The sequence below is a fragment of the Orbicella faveolata genome, unplaced genomic scaffold, assembly GCF_042242905.1.
Source record: "Orbicella faveolata isolate gen_17 unplaced genomic scaffold, um_ofav_v1 contig_35, whole genome shotgun sequence".
Classification (NCBI taxonomy): domain Eukaryota; kingdom Metazoa; phylum Cnidaria; class Anthozoa; order Scleractinia; family Merulinidae; genus Orbicella; species Orbicella faveolata.
The window spans coordinates 15,371,692-15,388,941 of NW_028301564.1; the positions used below are offsets into that span (position 1 = coordinate 15,371,692).

The 17,250-nt window shown below is 38.2% G+C and overlaps 1 long non-coding RNA gene across 1 annotated transcript; it reads right to left on the reverse strand.

Annotated features, from left to right (window-relative positions):
- LOC149103453 (uncharacterized) lies at nucleotides 1–13,127 on the reverse strand. Its single transcript, XR_016202013.1, has 4 exons — nucleotides 12,882–13,127; nucleotides 10,111–10,190; nucleotides 8,238–8,330; nucleotides 1–1,161 (listed from the first exon to the last, which is right to left on the reverse strand). It is a non-coding gene; the product is annotated as an uncharacterized LOC149103453 (long non-coding RNA).
- Nucleotides 13,128–17,250: the final 4,123 nt, after the last annotated feature.

Below are 17,250 nucleotides of genomic sequence, written 5' to 3' on the forward strand. Positions count from 1 at the left end.
TTGTTTGTGTTTATTGAAATATTTTATTAAAGATATTAAAGAAGACAATGAACTGTTATTGACTTATTATACACATTGCCGAGTAATAATTACACTATTAAACAACAGGCACACAGTAAAAATAAATTTTATTGCTGACAATTTCTTTAAGTTTAAAATTACCAACTAAAAAAGAAATTAAAAAAACTTAAAATTACCAACTAAAAAAAAAACGGCGCATGCGTATTTTGGGCGCCCGTATTTTTTCTAAGTTTTTTGGCGGGAAAATTAAAAATTTTCAAAAGGAGTATATGAAGCAGGAAAGTAGTATTTTTTTTAAAAAAAATTGGCGCATGCGTACTTTTGGCGCCCGTATTTTTTCTAAGTCTTTTGGCGGGAAAATTAAACACGGTCAAACCGATGTTATCAAGGAAACAACTTTCACGAAAAAAATTGACATAACACTGGCTTGGAAAAATTGTTCTTTAACTCTTGAAAATGTTTAAATTCATATACACATTGTAACGGCAATAAAGATTCTGCTTTGAAAAACTGGTTAACGAAAAAATTCTGGTAAAGATTTTACCTGACAGACAATTCAAAATTGTACTCAAACTTTGGAAATCTCAGACAATTCAAAAATGGCAAAAACGAGATCTCTGGCCTTATCTGACAAGACGATCCGTACGGCAGTAAAACAAAAACGACAAAGATTAAAGCAAAAAATTGGACTGGTACAAAGTAAAAAATATAATTTTGTAACAAACACTTACTCAAGTTGGTAGAAACCTGGCAAGCCTTGGTTACAAAATTATAGCTTCGACTTTATACTAGTCCAGCTTCTTGCTTTAACCCTTTGCGCGTCTTTCTTACCAACCGCACGGATCAGTCTTGTCGTCTTCATTTCAATAAATACTGATAATAAATTATTGCTCGTAAATTTTCGCTTCCAAGACAATTCAAAATGGTAATAAAGGTGATGCTTGACTTATGAAACTGAATGACTCTTGAACAGAAAAAGAATTTAACCCTATTCGATTTTTCTGAAATAATCTTGAAGTGAAGCCTCGTTAAGTTTTCTACTCTACCTCTAACTACATCTTGGATGATTGTCTTTCTTGGCAGTCAATTCTGACTTGCAGCACGTACTGTACATGTAAAGCATCATAGCCATCCACCAATCTGCATGAAAATAAAGCAAAACAAAAAGCAATAAAAGCAATTCTACAAGAAAGTAGTTACACAATAAGAATATCAACTTTTTCTTACGGAAAATGAAAAGATTCTGTTGAAAGGACAGCGTTACGCGATTACCAAGGTAACGCGGCGTGACTAACAAGATAACGTGGCGTGACAACCGAGGTAACGCCAAGAGACAACCAGAGTAACGCAGGGTGACAGTCAAAGTAAACAAAGCGTGACTCTAAAGGCTACTTAACTTTAAACATAAAAAATACAGACGAGTTTGTGATCGTCCTAGTGCAATAAACATTAACAAGAAAAAGATTAAGTTACTTAATAAAAAAACTGGTTCAGTATTTTTTTTGTCCAAATTAAAACTGAGACTTGTATTGTAGCAGAATGCAACACAAAATAGGATCAATCCATTCCTTATGATTGTACCTTGGATATTACATGTAAAAATTGGTTTCCACTCACAGAAAAACTAAACATTTGAGTGTTCTGAGTTGATTAAAATCATAGAATAAGGAAATGTTTTGGCGTAATTACACCTAATCCCTTATTTTGTTCCAGGCTGAAGCAACTTATTGTTCTTTGTTTTCAGTGAATAGTTTTTGATATAAGTTCAATCGTACTCTTTCCGTGTCCTATTGAAATACAGCTGTGGAAAATTTCAATAAAACTGCAGCCGTTTTGGTGCAAAAGCCTCAGTAGTGGCTATACCATGTCATACCATGTCATACCATGTCATACCACGTCAAGAACTTTGCATTTTTCACTCATTTCCTTTAGGAAAGTACACGCAAGTACATGAAAAGATAGAAGATAGAAAGTAGCAAGCGCTACAACACAAAAGCTTCAAAACAAATATGACCTCCACAGATGAACAATAATTTTTCTATTCAAGAAAAAGATTCTTATCTACAAAGGGACTTTCAAATTACCCATATTTAAGTGACAGAAGTGACTTTCAGACATTTGGAGAGAAACCTTCAAGCACGTGAACCTGACTCTTATTTTATGGGTGTGGTCTAAATTTATTTTCACCTCAAAGAGATACCAATGTTTAAGCACAAAGTAAATAAAGTTTATAAATGCTATATTTTTGCTGTCAATATGTTAAAATGTATACTTGTAGGTTGGTAACTTTAAAGGTGATCACTTTTATTATTTTAAAACCCTACAAGGAACAAGAATTAAATTGTCAGCAATTTTTTCGTCTTTCCTGATAAATGGTAAACACTTGTGACAAGTTTGATTCTTATATCAATTTATTATATGGCTCTGTCTCACAAGGACTGGGAACTACCAAGTTCACGAATTTGATTGGCTGAAATCGATATTAAAAGTGGTCTAGATTTTCCCATCTAGACTAGTAATGTTTTGCAGTGAAAAAGTTACAAACTAAAATGCAAAATCATTTCATCTAACAATATTTATTTACATGTATGGAAGTGCCAGAAAGACTGAAGAGAAAAAACAAAGTAAAGAGGCAGAATTAAATTCAGCTCATCACTGTTCACAAGCAAAATTTCAGTTAGTACAAACCAGTTACATTAAACCAATTAAATTGTTCTTGTTTGCACCATATAATAAAAATCTTACTAACTGAGCTTGGTCGGTCTGTATGGGAAAATCTTGACCTCGGTTGTGTGTACAGACCTCACTGCGTACGATCTGTACTCACGACCTCAGTCAAGATTCTCCCATACAAACCTCCTGCTCAGTTAGTAAGAGCTAAATAAAAGCACTTGGGCTCAGTAGGTTGCCATCGGTCTACACCACTTGTTCCCCATGCAGTGGCGGATCTAGGTGAGGAGCCCAGGGGTCCCGTCCCCCCTTATTTTGGGTGAAAAAAAAAGAAGAAATGACTGAGGAAAGAAAAGCCGGCAGGGCAAGTAAAACACCCCCCCCCCCCCTGTTCCCTTAGCTCAAGTCTGGATCCACCACTGCCATGTGTTATGATATCACTCTCTGGTATCACAAAGCATGCTTTGAACTGTATTTTCAAGGAACTCTGTCAAGCATGTGAATCTATACTGCATGCGCACTACATGAATTATTTTGCTTTTTAACCTTTTCAGTCAAAAAAAATTACTATTTCTTACTGATAGCCATACAGTTCTTTTAATGTAAATTCTGAGAATCTGGTTGTACATCAAGACAATAATTTCACCTTTCCCCTCAGTTGATCATGTGTTGGTACAACTTGTATTGTAGCACGAGTCAAGTTCAAGTCAAGACAATTTTCTTGTTTGATTGTCTTTTTGGTCTTTTGGATTTCCATGTAAGTCACTCAGCTGTGTCAAAATGATGTACCAGAGGTACAAGAACAGCAAGATTTAACCCTTTACTGCTGATTGCTAGAGTTATTTCTTGCATTGATTCTCAGCTGCTTTCCAAAGAAAAAATGTTCCTCTGCATCAATCAATTTTCCTCACAGATTCCAACCTCTACTAATTACACACAACTGAGGCAGAGGTTCCACTTCAACCACACACTGTGAAAATTGTTGTGGAGTATGAAAATGTTCCAAGCAGCATTAGTACTGAACAGCAAAAAACCGAAACCAAACAGCGACGCAGTGACTGGTGTTATTTTACTGAATTTTTCCATGACAAGCCCTTATTGCTGAAAGCCTTTTGAATTGTAAATCAAACCAGCTCTCAGTGTCATTGAGTTGCCAAGCTTACATGATTAGTTTCAAAGTATGGTTCAGTTCAAGATAGCTATGCTTGAGTTGCTTCTAGAAAGTTTCAGTTCCCCCTGGGGAGTTTTCACAAAAAACAGTAACAAAGCAAAATAAAAAAAAAAAACTTGACTCAAACTTGAGTTGTGTACTTGACTCAGGATTGAAATTGGCTCGTGCTACCCTGCAACTCTGTTGGTAATGTTTAATCAGAAATGGGAAATGAGCTATTTATATATTAGCTACTATATAATTATATAGATGTTCATGCAAAAATCTATTCAAGGTAGATCATTTCTGCGGTAAGATATTGCGTACTTGCATCAGAAATGCAAAGAAAAATGAGAAAAGTTGTTAATAAAAATTGAAATAAATCATTCCGTAGGAAAATTGTTTCACCTTCAGATCAAATATAACTTGAACTTTGCTACGACTGTGAAAGCCTTTGAACATTGGTCAGCGGATTTGATCACAAAAACTCTAACACAAATCGATCAAAGGAAGGAGGAAGGAAGGATGGAGTGAAAAAATTTTCCAAGTTAAAAATTCCACACTCCCATGCAAGAGTAAATGGCTGTGAAATAAAAGTACTGTGCAACTTGCCAGTTCACGGTTGATCTCTGTAAATTTCTTTGGTAAAGCAAAACTTTTTGGATAGATACATGTACAGTACTGGTCAAATGTAAGTTGACAGTCACTCGAAACTCGAACGACTCGACTCGATCCTCGATCCTCGAAACTCGAAAACTTCGAGTATTGAGTCTCGAGTCGAGTTGTTCGAGTTTCGAGTTGAAGTGACAAAGAATTTATCGCTCGATTAATTTTTCCTGTACAGTACCGGTCAAATGTAAGTTGACAGTCTCGACTTGAAACTCGATCCTCGATCCTTGATGATTTCAAGAATCAAGAATCAAGTTTCGAGGCTCGCGTTTCGAGTATTGAGTTTCGAGTTTTGAGATGCTCGAAGAATTTTTCGAGAAAGCGATTTATATCTCGAATTCGTAACAATAGAAATAAACAATACCGCGCGTCGTGCGGCTTCCTTTATTCTTGCAAGAGTACATGTATTTCATATTAACGTCCAAATCGTTAGTCTGGAGTTGAAGTCTTGAATCCAAATTACATAGCATTCATCGCATAGAAAAAACAACACGCGTACGAATCAACCAAATTTAGAGAACACAGCCTGCGAGCGTGAAATGATATTTCTAGCTCTTTCCGGTTCCAGCGAGCTCAAATTTCAATTGCTTGCCATATGCAAGTGTACACTGCACTTAGGAATGCCAAATTTTTCTGTTTCTGGCTCCTTGTCTATAAAGTGTGAAGGAAGTACTCCTCAGCCTGGCCCAACTGGCCCTTCAAAGCAACAAAATTATAGACTCTCATCTCAATCAGTTTGCTGTTTTCAGTGGTTGCCAGCTAGCACTAACCAATTTCTTACCCGCTGGTGTGGGTTTCAAGTTTCATTTTTTGATAGACGGCAGACAAATTAAAATATATTCAAACTAAATTAAAGTAAATATATTTTCAGGCTCAGATAAATAATTCTCCTGGACACTGAAAAAGCTTTATTCTGTGTCATATATTCATTTTTAAAATGGTGGAAAGAAGCCACTGCAGTTGTCTGTTTCGTAAATGGTCGAAGCCAATTTCGCGACACTTAGAAATTTTTTAACTATCAACGAATTTTTCTCTACGAAATTAAAGAAAAAGGAAAATTTGTAAGTAACCACCCAGTATCGAACCCAAAACCTCTGTTTCCTAACATCCCTCTTCTACCACTACACTACCAGGTTGATCCGCCAAATCTCTGCAAAACCAAACTAGTGTGAATGAACAATCAAGCATTTGATGAGTGCATTTTACTCAATCAACAAATTAAAATCAGTTTCTACCTTGTCCAGGCCTATACTAAAGCAGATATGGCATCGTCCATTCTGAAAGGCTTGATTGCCAATGATGGCATCGACCATTAAAAATGGCATTGACTGTTTACGAAACGGAAATCAGTGAAGCCACCTCGCTCTTCATCTTCACGGAAGTCTCTATGGTATAACTACAAAACCTGCCCACATGGTTTGTTAATGGCACATTCTTTCATTCATGGTAGCTAGAAAGCAGAGAATTTAAAAAAATCCATGTATTCCAAGTTTCTTTTTGCTAGAAACCTATTGAAGTGTAGTAGATGTAATTATGGAAATATATAAATTTCTGTGATACTGTCTTTTAATTTACTATCATTTTCCAATAGCAGTTTACTATTAGCAATATTGCAGCTAAGGAGAGTGGTAATCCGTCTAAATTACTATAATTACAAATGTGATGTATAATCCTGTGAAACAAACAAACAAACAAACTCCAACTTGACTGCTGGTTTTCTATTTCATTGGTACATGCTATGCATGACTTTCACATGCATGAATTTCACAACCTCCTCTGAAAATGCTATCAGTAAAAGATTATAAAAACTAATAAATTGAATCATCTGTTGATTAATGGCGTCAAAATATGACTTACAAATAGTTACTATACAATGATCTCTTGTAGGCAATTAAGCCGTGCACCAAATCGCAGAAAAATAAAGTGAATCTCTGAAAGTCTAGTATTTGAAAATTTTCTGGGGGCCTGATGCCCCAGGACCTGACTAACTCGGCAAGGCCCTTTGGGTCTTGATTATTAATTTTTTGTCTGGTTGTCAGAGTGATATCCTGATGTCAGCCTGCTAAAAACCATATTGAAACCCAGGCCTGCTTCAAGATCAAATTATAAAATTTACACAGTACAAGATAATGATAAGAAAAAAAAATTGTTGGAGTAGTGTTTAAGGTCATTCCCCAGTATTGCATTGTGCATCCCTACTGCGTATAATTTCACGCGTGATTAGCGCGCACGCAGTAAAAAATGGCAGCTTTTTCTTTACAGCTGGACCTCGCCATAGAGGTAAATCCTCATTTTCTCGAAAACGAGTACGGTGACCTATCATTTTTTTCTGTTGTGTTGAATTGAGTAATAAATTTCTCTTTGTAAAATAAATATGGGCCAATTCTCAGTGTTGAGCAAGAGACATTCATCGGAAACGTGAATTTAGCAAGCAATCGTGACTATAATCATGGTCCTTTTGTAACGATTTATATGGTATAAACAAGGTGCTGTTACTCCTAAATGAACATGGGGACCCCTCATTTTTATTTCCAAATTTAAGTTCCTATAATATAAACAGTCAATAGGCAAAGTTTGACAAAAATCTCAGTGCAGGTTCTATTTCAGTGGAATGACCTTAAGTCAAACATGGGCTAGATAGTACACCATGGAGCCAAAACCTCTGAATTTGAATGAGTATGTACCTCCACAATTTTTTCCTGATTCAAAATAAAGTTTCCTGACTTTTCCCTGACCTTGAAGAATTTTTTCTTCCTGACCATTTCCTGATCTGTGGATCACCCCCGTTACTTTTTGAGAAAAATCATCTAGACTTGGCGGTAATTCAAAAATAATTGCATGGAGACATTTGCTGAGCTGGCAAAATTGGCTGCTTATGTTAAGCAGAGACAAAAGGCATGTTTTAATATTATTTTCCTTCTCACTAGTAACCTAAGGAAAGATTGTAATTTATTATGGAAGAGTCACAAAGATTCAAAAAATGTTATTGTCATCAGATGTATAACAAGGAACTACACGCACTCATGTTTGTGTAACAAATGTATTATTGCCCTCAAATCTTCATGTACGAATTGGAAAACAAATCATTAAAGAAACAGCTAAGCAAGTACATGTCCCAGGCTTAACACAGCTATTCACAATTATTATTAATGCAAATGCACCTTCTCTCAGGAATTTTCCACTACACACCAATTTGTATACAAGCATCACAGAAAAGAAAAGCACCCAACAGTGCTTAGCTTGGTGGTCATAAGAAAATGCTAGCCCAATAAAAGCACTTTTTGGGCCCTGAATTACTACCAGTGCTATGAAGGTTTGGAAAAAATACCATCTTTGCAATTCAAAAAAGAAAACATTGCCATTAAAAAAATAATCACTTGGTGAGCAAATCATGTTACATGTACATGTAACATGTACATGCATGTACTTCTAACTCAGCAACTTTGACCTCTAACAGTGACCACCAGTTGTGCAAAATCAAATCGCAACAGCTTATGCACCAGTTAGCGACATGTATAGCAGACTAAAAGTCTAACAGGAAGTGAAAGAGAAAGACAGATAGCAAAGGAGTCAAATTTGCCTTCATACCTAAAACTGGGGAAGTTGTTTGGAATGAACTTAGGCACACCCTTACAAAATGTATTCTGGTGCCCCTAAGGTGTGCTTTCTAAATTTCCAAAAAGCATCTATATTCTTCAAATGTTTAAACAACATATAATGAGCTAACCTCATCAACACCTGTCGTCTGAAACTGTCCAGCTTTCTCTCCCAAACAGAGTTTGTTAATTCCAGCTTTTTCCATTCCATGCTTGACATTTTTCTGACAAAGGAAAGATACTTATAAATGTAAATATATGCTGGATCAGATCTTGGGGTTTGGGGTGGACGTAGCCTCCTTTGTAGGCATTCTTGTGTCCCATCATGTATTCCTCTCCGACAACATTCCACTGGAAACAGTGCACGACAAGCTGTGTAGGAACTTTAATTTTTATAAATTCTGGCCAACATACATATTGCAAACATTAAAAAGTAGTAATTTAATTTATAAATGTAATCTGTGAGAAAATAAAGTATGTTGTTGTTGTTGTAGGAGGTCAGGGTGGAGCTGCTTCCTTGATGGGTTTCCAAATTGTTGAAAAGAGACTCCACTCGATCTGGAGGCTACAGCTTTCAGCAGCTCTATATTCATCCATTGGGAATGTGTGACCACTGTCTTGATGTACACATGAATAGTTTGCTGTTTCAAAACTACTGAGTAAAATCACTTGATTGTTATTTGCAGGGATGGACATCACTTACTGCATTTGTTTGCTCTTTGCTCTTAAAACTATTTGTTTATTATCATACATAGCATTTAAAAAAATATATAACAAAATTCTGCATTCAGTGCTTGACACTAATGGTAGCCAACTCGCCACAGACTAGTAGAAATTTAGTTTTGGCTAGTAGGTTTTTGACTTCCATTAGCCACTTTGGCTAGTAGACAAAATGAAATTGGCCGAACTAAAACTGTCTTCCTCAAGGAACACAAATGCAAACACTTTTCTCGGAAACAAGGTCAGAATTTCATTACCATGTCATGTTTACACCGGGCAATGCAAATTTAAGTTTGTTTACTCTTTGCTGTGTGGTACGTAAATGGGTAACTGAACATGTTGTTATGTTAAAAGAAATATCAATTTTGACAAACAAGACAACATTTTCTGAAAGCACACATCGATGTTCTTTTTTTGTTACAAACTAAGTAGAACAAAACACGAGCTTCCTGATAGGATCATGCACAAAATTGTGCAGAACTGTAAAGGGATAACATTAGGGAGTTTTAGCAATGACCACAGCGACCCCGAGGACGATGCCTTGTAAAAAAGTTTTTATAATTTACCCTCCAATGTCGCAACTGTGTAGATCTGCTCAGTATGCCTATCAGTCTAAAACCTTGTCAGGCTAAATATGTAATGACAGCTTTAAATTCCAGAGGAAAACAGTCAAAAAATTAGCCATTGCAGTACACATTCTCCAAAATACGTACAACTTTGTCATTTCACCTTGTTGTTTTGCAGAAGACGGCAATTAAATGTACAAAGATTCAAAACGCAGGTGCAGAACCATTGTTCTGCTTATTAAGCCTTTTGTTTGGTGACGTTCTCGTTGGCATCACCGTCATGGTTTCCTAAAACTCCCTATTTCATTTAGCATAACAACACATGGGTGATTTGTTGTCCTATGGGTACTGACAAAATTTACTACTACAGATATAATTGGATGAGAAAGATTTAAATTCCCTTCAACAATTAAATCAGCCGTTTTTAGCAGTCAAATTTCACCAATGACAGTTTGCAGTATTGTTCAGATAGGCGTTTTGCTTTTGAAACATTTCTACGGTACCTGTCTGTGAAGAAGTCTCAACACCTTTTACAATCACCTCTCAGGGTCTCGATATTTTCCAAGGAATTCTCAGAGAAAAACACTTGGCTATTAAAAAAAAAATAGGCTAGTAATATCTAAGTTGTCACTAGCCACCAGTGAAAAGTTAGAGTCGAGCCCTGTGCATACAGCTGTATATATTAGGAAATTCCAGTGTAAAGAAATATTGAACTTACCAAAATCATTGCTGGATTTTTGCCATGGGACATGAGTATACTGCAGAAAGTTGTGACAATGTACACTTCAGTGAAGACATCTGTGGATAGAACAGAGACATATACCGTTAATTATATTTTAGTACAGTTTTTACCATTTTTCCACGTGGACACACTCTTAAAGATGATTTCCAGTCTGTACTGTGCACTCTCAAGAGTTTGTTTACATTTTTCATTTTGTTTCATGTAAGACATAAAATGTAAACATTTCACAACTAGTTACATGAAGTAAATTCAAAGTTTCATGTCAACCGTCATCATCAATGCGAAGCGTTTTGCTTCGTTCTTTCTCTTATCACTTGATGAAACAACTTCACAGCTGTAAAAATCAATGAAGCTGTTAGAAAGAATTTCAAAGGCCTCAAAGATAAGGTATGTGGTTCGTAACGAATAACATCAATTTGCATTCCATCGAGTGAGACTTACAATGTTTATAAACATTAGCGTGCTGCGACTGCACAGTATGGACTCGAAGGAAAAAAGTGTCCAAAATAATTTCTAACACACTTACAGTATGAAGCTTTAAAGTACATTTAATATCTTGGGGAATGCCATCACTTGGGTTCAATGGCCAATATACATGATAGAGCTAGAAATTTGATTGGCTTTACTTGTTCTTTTTACATGCATCACTTTGAAGTAAAACTTTTTGTTTCTTTTATGAAAAACATGTATAAATTGTTAAGGCCTACTTGTATGCAAACAGTACCACAGCACAGAAAAAAACATTTTATGGCTTTTTTGAGAACTTTGGTGATTGCTCACACTATCCATACTAGAATAATGAGGGTCGTACAGGGGTATTCTCATGATGCATGATTAGCTGATTTTATTTCCGTGAAAGGTGAATTTAGGAAATTATTCTTCCTGACTTGCGACCTGAAGGTTTTGCATGACCTGTGAAGAACCTGAATTATTAACCAATATTTGTGATTTTACCACTCTAGTCTACATAATTTAGAGACACAAGTCCTCCGAATGGTTAGGGTCGTCTATCAACAGTGACTTAGGTATGCGATTTGCAAAATGGAGCCTTGACTTAACCATTCGCGATTTCCTTTCTTCAAACACTGTTTCTAGTGTAAGAACAGGCTATTAAAAACTGTATTTACAGATGGCTGAACATCAACTAGAGGAGTAATCTCCTTCACTTTCTGCGAAGCAAGTCTCTTCACTCCCTCAAAACCTGATGGATGGGCGCCTAAGAATTCTTTTTGCAGTGATCCAAAATCCATGCTGGCCATCTTCGCTTCGACTGATGTAAACAAGTGTGAAAACCACGCCAGGTTTTGTACCATGTATTGTGCAATTTGATTGGTTGATTTCTGACCAATTAGGATACTCATTAATTACATGTATATATCAATTTGATTGCTCTGTTTTATGTTTTCTGATCGAGAGCACCTCAAATAAGAGTAACAAGTTCCCTTGTTGTGTTAGTTTCCTTTTTGAAATCTCGAAAATAACGAAATTAATAAAAAAAAAAATTAAAAAGAGCCACGGTAGGTAGTTCCCTGGAGATTTGGTGCTCTAACCAGGAGACCGGGAGATTTGATGAAAAACTTGAGGACTCCCAGGAAAACCGGGAGAGTTGGCAGGTCTGTACTTGCCTTTTTTCGTTATTCGGGAGAACGCAATTTTTATTTGCGTGATCCTTGATGCTCAATTTTTTCCGTTCGTGAACCGTGCCAGAGATCCCCCTGGTACAACCCTCAATAATGTGTATTTGCTGTTGCCCAATGCAGATATTTCTGATCAGTTTAAGGCTATTCACAACACTGCGAAGTATGCACCTCACTTAGGATGGAGCCACAGAGAGAAACCAGTTGTCTAGTTCAAATGGATATCTGAGCTCTGAGACTGATAATTGGAGAACAATATCCAGTGAATTTCATGTTCACAGGGCCTTTCTTGTTGTAGAAATACTAAACCAAACCCACTGTATGCATAAATTAGTGTCAAATACCCGTTTTTGCAGAGGTTCCCCCTAACTTGAAGGGAATAAAATACTTTGACCTAAAATTGCTCAGAGAAGATTTTAAAGTATTTGACAGTTTAACTGTAAGTTGCTAAATAGTCGGGAAAACATATTCAAGATTAACGGCAATACATTTACTGTATGAACCCCCCCCCCCCCCCCCCCCGGGGTGGTACTCCCTTACATAGGCTATATAGGTATGGGCAGCCCCAAAGGGTAGGGTTTTTCAGCTGTTTTGGTCATAAATAGGGTATCGATTTTAGCCATTTTGGTCTTAAATAGGGCATGGTTTTAGCACTCCAGTCTTAAATTGGAAATTTTTCTTAGAAGAAGCTACTTTTTCATCATTATTAATAGGATTGTCAACAAGAACCCTTCATAACTTATGTTTAGAGCAACTGTGCCAGCCACATGGGTCATAAATAGGGTATCAAATTTTTGGCCAGGTCATAAATAGGGTAGGGAAAATCACAGATTTTGGTCATAAGTAGGGTAAGGGTTTTGGGAAGTAGACCGCACACCCCCCCTCCCCCTAACGTTTCTGGGAGTACTCACCACCCCCACCCCTCCCCGGGATGAAAACAAAATACTTGACTATATGGGTTTTAAATTTGCCGCCATCTGTAAAATTCATTTGCTCGCTCGCTAAGCTTGTTAAAGCTCCAAAACATTATGACAGGGAGCGATATCAGAAATATAACCACAAGCTTCTTGTTTGTAAAGTATGCCCGAAATGAAATTAGGTTTAACTGACCTTCATAATATGTATGACCAATATGGCGGTTTCTCAATGCCTATGTACTGCTATGTATTATTCCTTTTTCTGTGATCCACAATTGAGTAAACACCACCAGATTACAACATGACTTCCGTATGCTGATAAAGTCTTCATAAAATGACGTGAGAAAGTTCATTCATTTACCAAGAAGTTAAAAATCATAGTCGATTATCCTTCTCTCACCCTCGTTCGAAGCGCGTGCGAAAATTTTCAAAGTAAACGATCGATAGGCATTGTGGGCCATTTCTCCTTAGACCCCCACCCCACTCCCTCAGTGGCTCTGCCCTGCTCACCCGCTTGTAACAAGTGCGCGGCTGTAATCTTTGGAAGATAAATTCTCGAATTCCGTGTAACTACTTGCGTAGTCAATGAAGAAACTGTATAGAGCGATTACCCTTGTGTTCTGCAGTTCCTTATGCACTCCAATACCTTTAGCTTTTCCGCGGATTTCCTGCTCCATTGTTTGGTTCTGTTCCCATTCTTCCTCTTTGCAACAGGTGAGTTTGCCCGCACAATCCCCCTCGTAGGTTCTCATTGCGTTCCCTATGTGTTCCCTCGTTCTTTCTTTATCCTGAATCTAACCCAAACCTCAACCCTAAATCCCTATATACTCAAGCGCAGACGTGTGTCGACTGCCAATGTTGTCGGACACCTTACTTTGACCACCTCCACCTTGGCTCCTGTTAAATAAATGTCTGACCAACCGGGCCCAAGTTAAGCCAACAACCAACCTTGGCTGACATCCAATCCTTAGCTAACACCAGGGAACCCCAAACTCGCACTTTATCATACGGTTACCCGCTGGGTTTTCTTTTCACGGTTCCCATGCATTTTCAGTGCGTTTGTGGATTCCTGCATTTTCCTATGCGTTGTTCTTTTGCTATATGATGCGTTTCTTCTTACATTTCCCAGCCCGTTAACCTATAGCTCCTCTCCCCTGTTGTCCTCGCGCGTTTCCCGATACACTTTCCATTGCGTTTCGCCTTGCGTTCCCCAGTAAATCCCAATGAAGTTGGCCATATGTTCCCTTCATGATCAATCATTGCAATCCTGACCATGAGACCATGAATCCTCGTGATCGAATCGAAGAATTCCCAGGGGAAAAGACTGTAAGACTGGAAGGTGGACTATATGAATGTTCATTAAAGTCAAAATTGATAGAGTTAAGCTACTGGTGATCTTTATTTTCCTTTATATCCAAGTAGCATAATTTCGGTGACAGAGGGCATAATTTTCAGAAAGTAGCATAATTTTGGCATAATTTCTAAAAAATATGAGCACAGCTAAAAGCATAATATGCTTTTTTTTTCGGGCACAATCTACCAAAGCCGAGCCGGGATCCCAACAAATGCTTACCTAACTTTCTAAAGATGCTACTTTTAGCCCTCTCCCAAATGTACACACGTGTTTTTCACTTGTAAAAAACTATCGATTTGCACAGTGTCTGGGTTGGACATTCTCGCCCATATCAACTTTCTTTTCTCTCGTAAGTACTCTCGCGTTTAGAGATGCGCCACACCCGCGTTTTAGCTGCCGCGATGCCAACCAATGGTTACCTAACTTTTTAAAGATGCTAGTTTTAGCCCTCTTTCAAATCTCCAAGGTTTATTTCACTTGTGGAAGTCTATAGATTTGCACAGTGCTTGGGTAAGAGATTTTCGACCATATCAAATTTCTTTTCTCTCCTAAGTTCTCGCGCGTTTAGAGATGCACCACACTCGCGTATTAGGTGCAGTCATCCCAATCAATGCTTACCTAACTTTTTAAAGATGCTACTTTTAGGCCTCCTCCAAATCTAAACACGTGTATTTCGCTTGTGGAAAACCATCGATTTGTAGTGTGCTTGGGTAAGAGATGCTCGCCCATATTAACTTTCTTCTCTCTCGCAAGTTTTCGCGCGTTTAGAGATGCGCCACACCTGCGTTTCAGGTGCCGGGATCCCAACAGATGTTTACTAACTTTTTAAAGATGCTACTTTTAGCCCTCCCCCAAATCTACACACGTGTATTTCACTGGTGGAAAACGATCGATTTGCACAGTGTTTGGGTTAGACATTCTCGCCCATATCAATTTCTTTTCTCTCGTAAGTTCTCGCGCGTTTAGAGATGCGCCACACTTGCGTTTTACGTGCAGGCATCCCAACCAATGGTTACCTAACTCTTTAAAGATGCTACTTTTAGCCCTTTCCCAAATCTATACACATTTATTTCAGTTGTAGAAAACTATCGATTGGCACAGTGTTTGGGTTGGACATTCTCGCCCATAGCAACTTTCTTTTCTCTCGTAAGTTCTCGCGCGTCTCGAGGTGCGCCACACTCGCGTCTTAGGTGCAGGGATTCTAATCAATGCTTACCTAACTTTTTAAAGATGCTACTTTTAGCCCTCCCCCAAATCTACACACGTGTATTTCACTGGTGGAAAACTATCGATTTGCACAGTCTTTGGGTTAGACATTCTCGCCCATATCAATTTCTTCTCTCTCGTAAGTTCTCGCGCGTTTAGAGATGCACCACACTCGCGTATTAGGTGCAGGCATCCCAACCAATGCTTACCTAACTTTTTTAAGATGCTACTTTTAGCCCTCCCCCAAATCTAGACACGTGTATTTCACTTGTAAAAAACTATCGATTTGCACAGTGTTTGGGTTGGACATTCGCGCCCATATCAACTTTCTTTTCTCTCGTAAGTTCTCGCGCGTTTAGAGGTGCGCCACACTCGCGTTGTAGGTGCCGGGATTCCAACCAATGCTTACCTAACTTTTTAAAGATGCTACTTTTAGCCCTCCCCCAAAGCTACACACGTGTATTTCACTTATAAAAAACTATCGATTGGCACAGTGTTTGGGTTGGACATTCTCGCCCATATCAACTTTCTTTTCTCTCGTAAGTTCTCGCGCGTTTAGAGATGTGTTACACTTCAGTTTTAGGTGCAGGCATCCCAACCAATGCTTACCTAACTTTTTTAAGATGCTACTTTTAGCCCTCCCCCAAATCTAGACACGTGTATTTCACTTGTAAAAAACTATCGATTTGCACAGTGTTTGGGTTGGACATTCTCGCCCATATCAACTTTCTTTTCTCTCGTAAGTACTCTCGCGTTTAGAGATGCGCCACACTCGCGTTGTAGGTGCCGGGATCCCAACCAATGCTTACCTAACTTTTTAAAGATGCTACTTTTAGCCCTCCCCCAAATCTAGACACGTATTTTTCACTTGTAAAAAACTATCGATTGGCACAGTGTTTGGGTTGGACGTTCTCGCCCATATCAACTTTCTTTTCTCTCGTAAGTACTCTCGCGTTTAGAGATGCGCCACACTCGCGTTGCAGCTGCCGGTATCCCAACCAATGGCTACCTAACTTTTTAAAGATGCTAGTTTTAGCCCTCTTCCAAATCTCCAAGGTTTATTTCACTTGTGGAAGTCTATCGATTTGGACATTGCTTGGGTGAGAGATTCTCGCCCCTATCAAATTTCTTTTCTCTCGTAGGTTCTCGCGCGTTTAGAGATGCGCCATGCTCGTGTCTTCCTAAACTTTGCTTAACTCTCTTTTTAAAGATGTTAGTTTTAGCCCTCTTTCAAATTTCCAACGTATATTTTACTTGTGGAAGTCTATCGATTTAATCAGTGCTTGGGTGGATATTTTAAACCATGCAATTTACTTCTCCCTTGTCTTTCCTCGTGCGTTTAGCTTTGCGTACACTCGAACTTTTGTTGTCGGGATCTTAAACTATGCTTACTGGGCTTTTTAACCCTTTGGGTACCAAACTTTAGCCAAAAAATACCGTTTTTAACCGTTTAGTCAGGTTTTATAGCTGCCATGACGCTAAATAAGCCTTTTACACTGGCTACCTTTTGCGTTGTATGTTCTTTCTGGCTGCCGTGAAAATTTGGATGTTAATTACGAGCGAGGCCTAGAAATGGACCTTGATCAATCATAGGCGTAGTGGACCATTTTACCACCGTTTTTGCACCAAAACTGATAACGTTGTTTTTCGATTTGCGACGTGGGAATGTCGTCGATATCTAAACCTGACCATTGTGCTGAAAGGCCTAGCCTACAACTACTATCTGCTTATCAAGAATATCTGATGACATTTAAATTGATGACGTCACAAGTGGTACAAAGAGCACGACCATTAAGTGGCCGTGTATGGCCACTTGGGCGTCAAAGGGTTAAAGATGCTAGTTTTGGCCCTTTCTTAAATTTACACGTGTATTTTTTACTTGTGGGAGTCTTTCGATTTGGACAGAGCTTGGGTAAGAGATTCTCGCCCATATCAAATTTCTTTTCTCTCGTAAGTTCTCGGGTGTGTAGAGATGCGCCACACTCCCGTTTTTGGTGTGGGG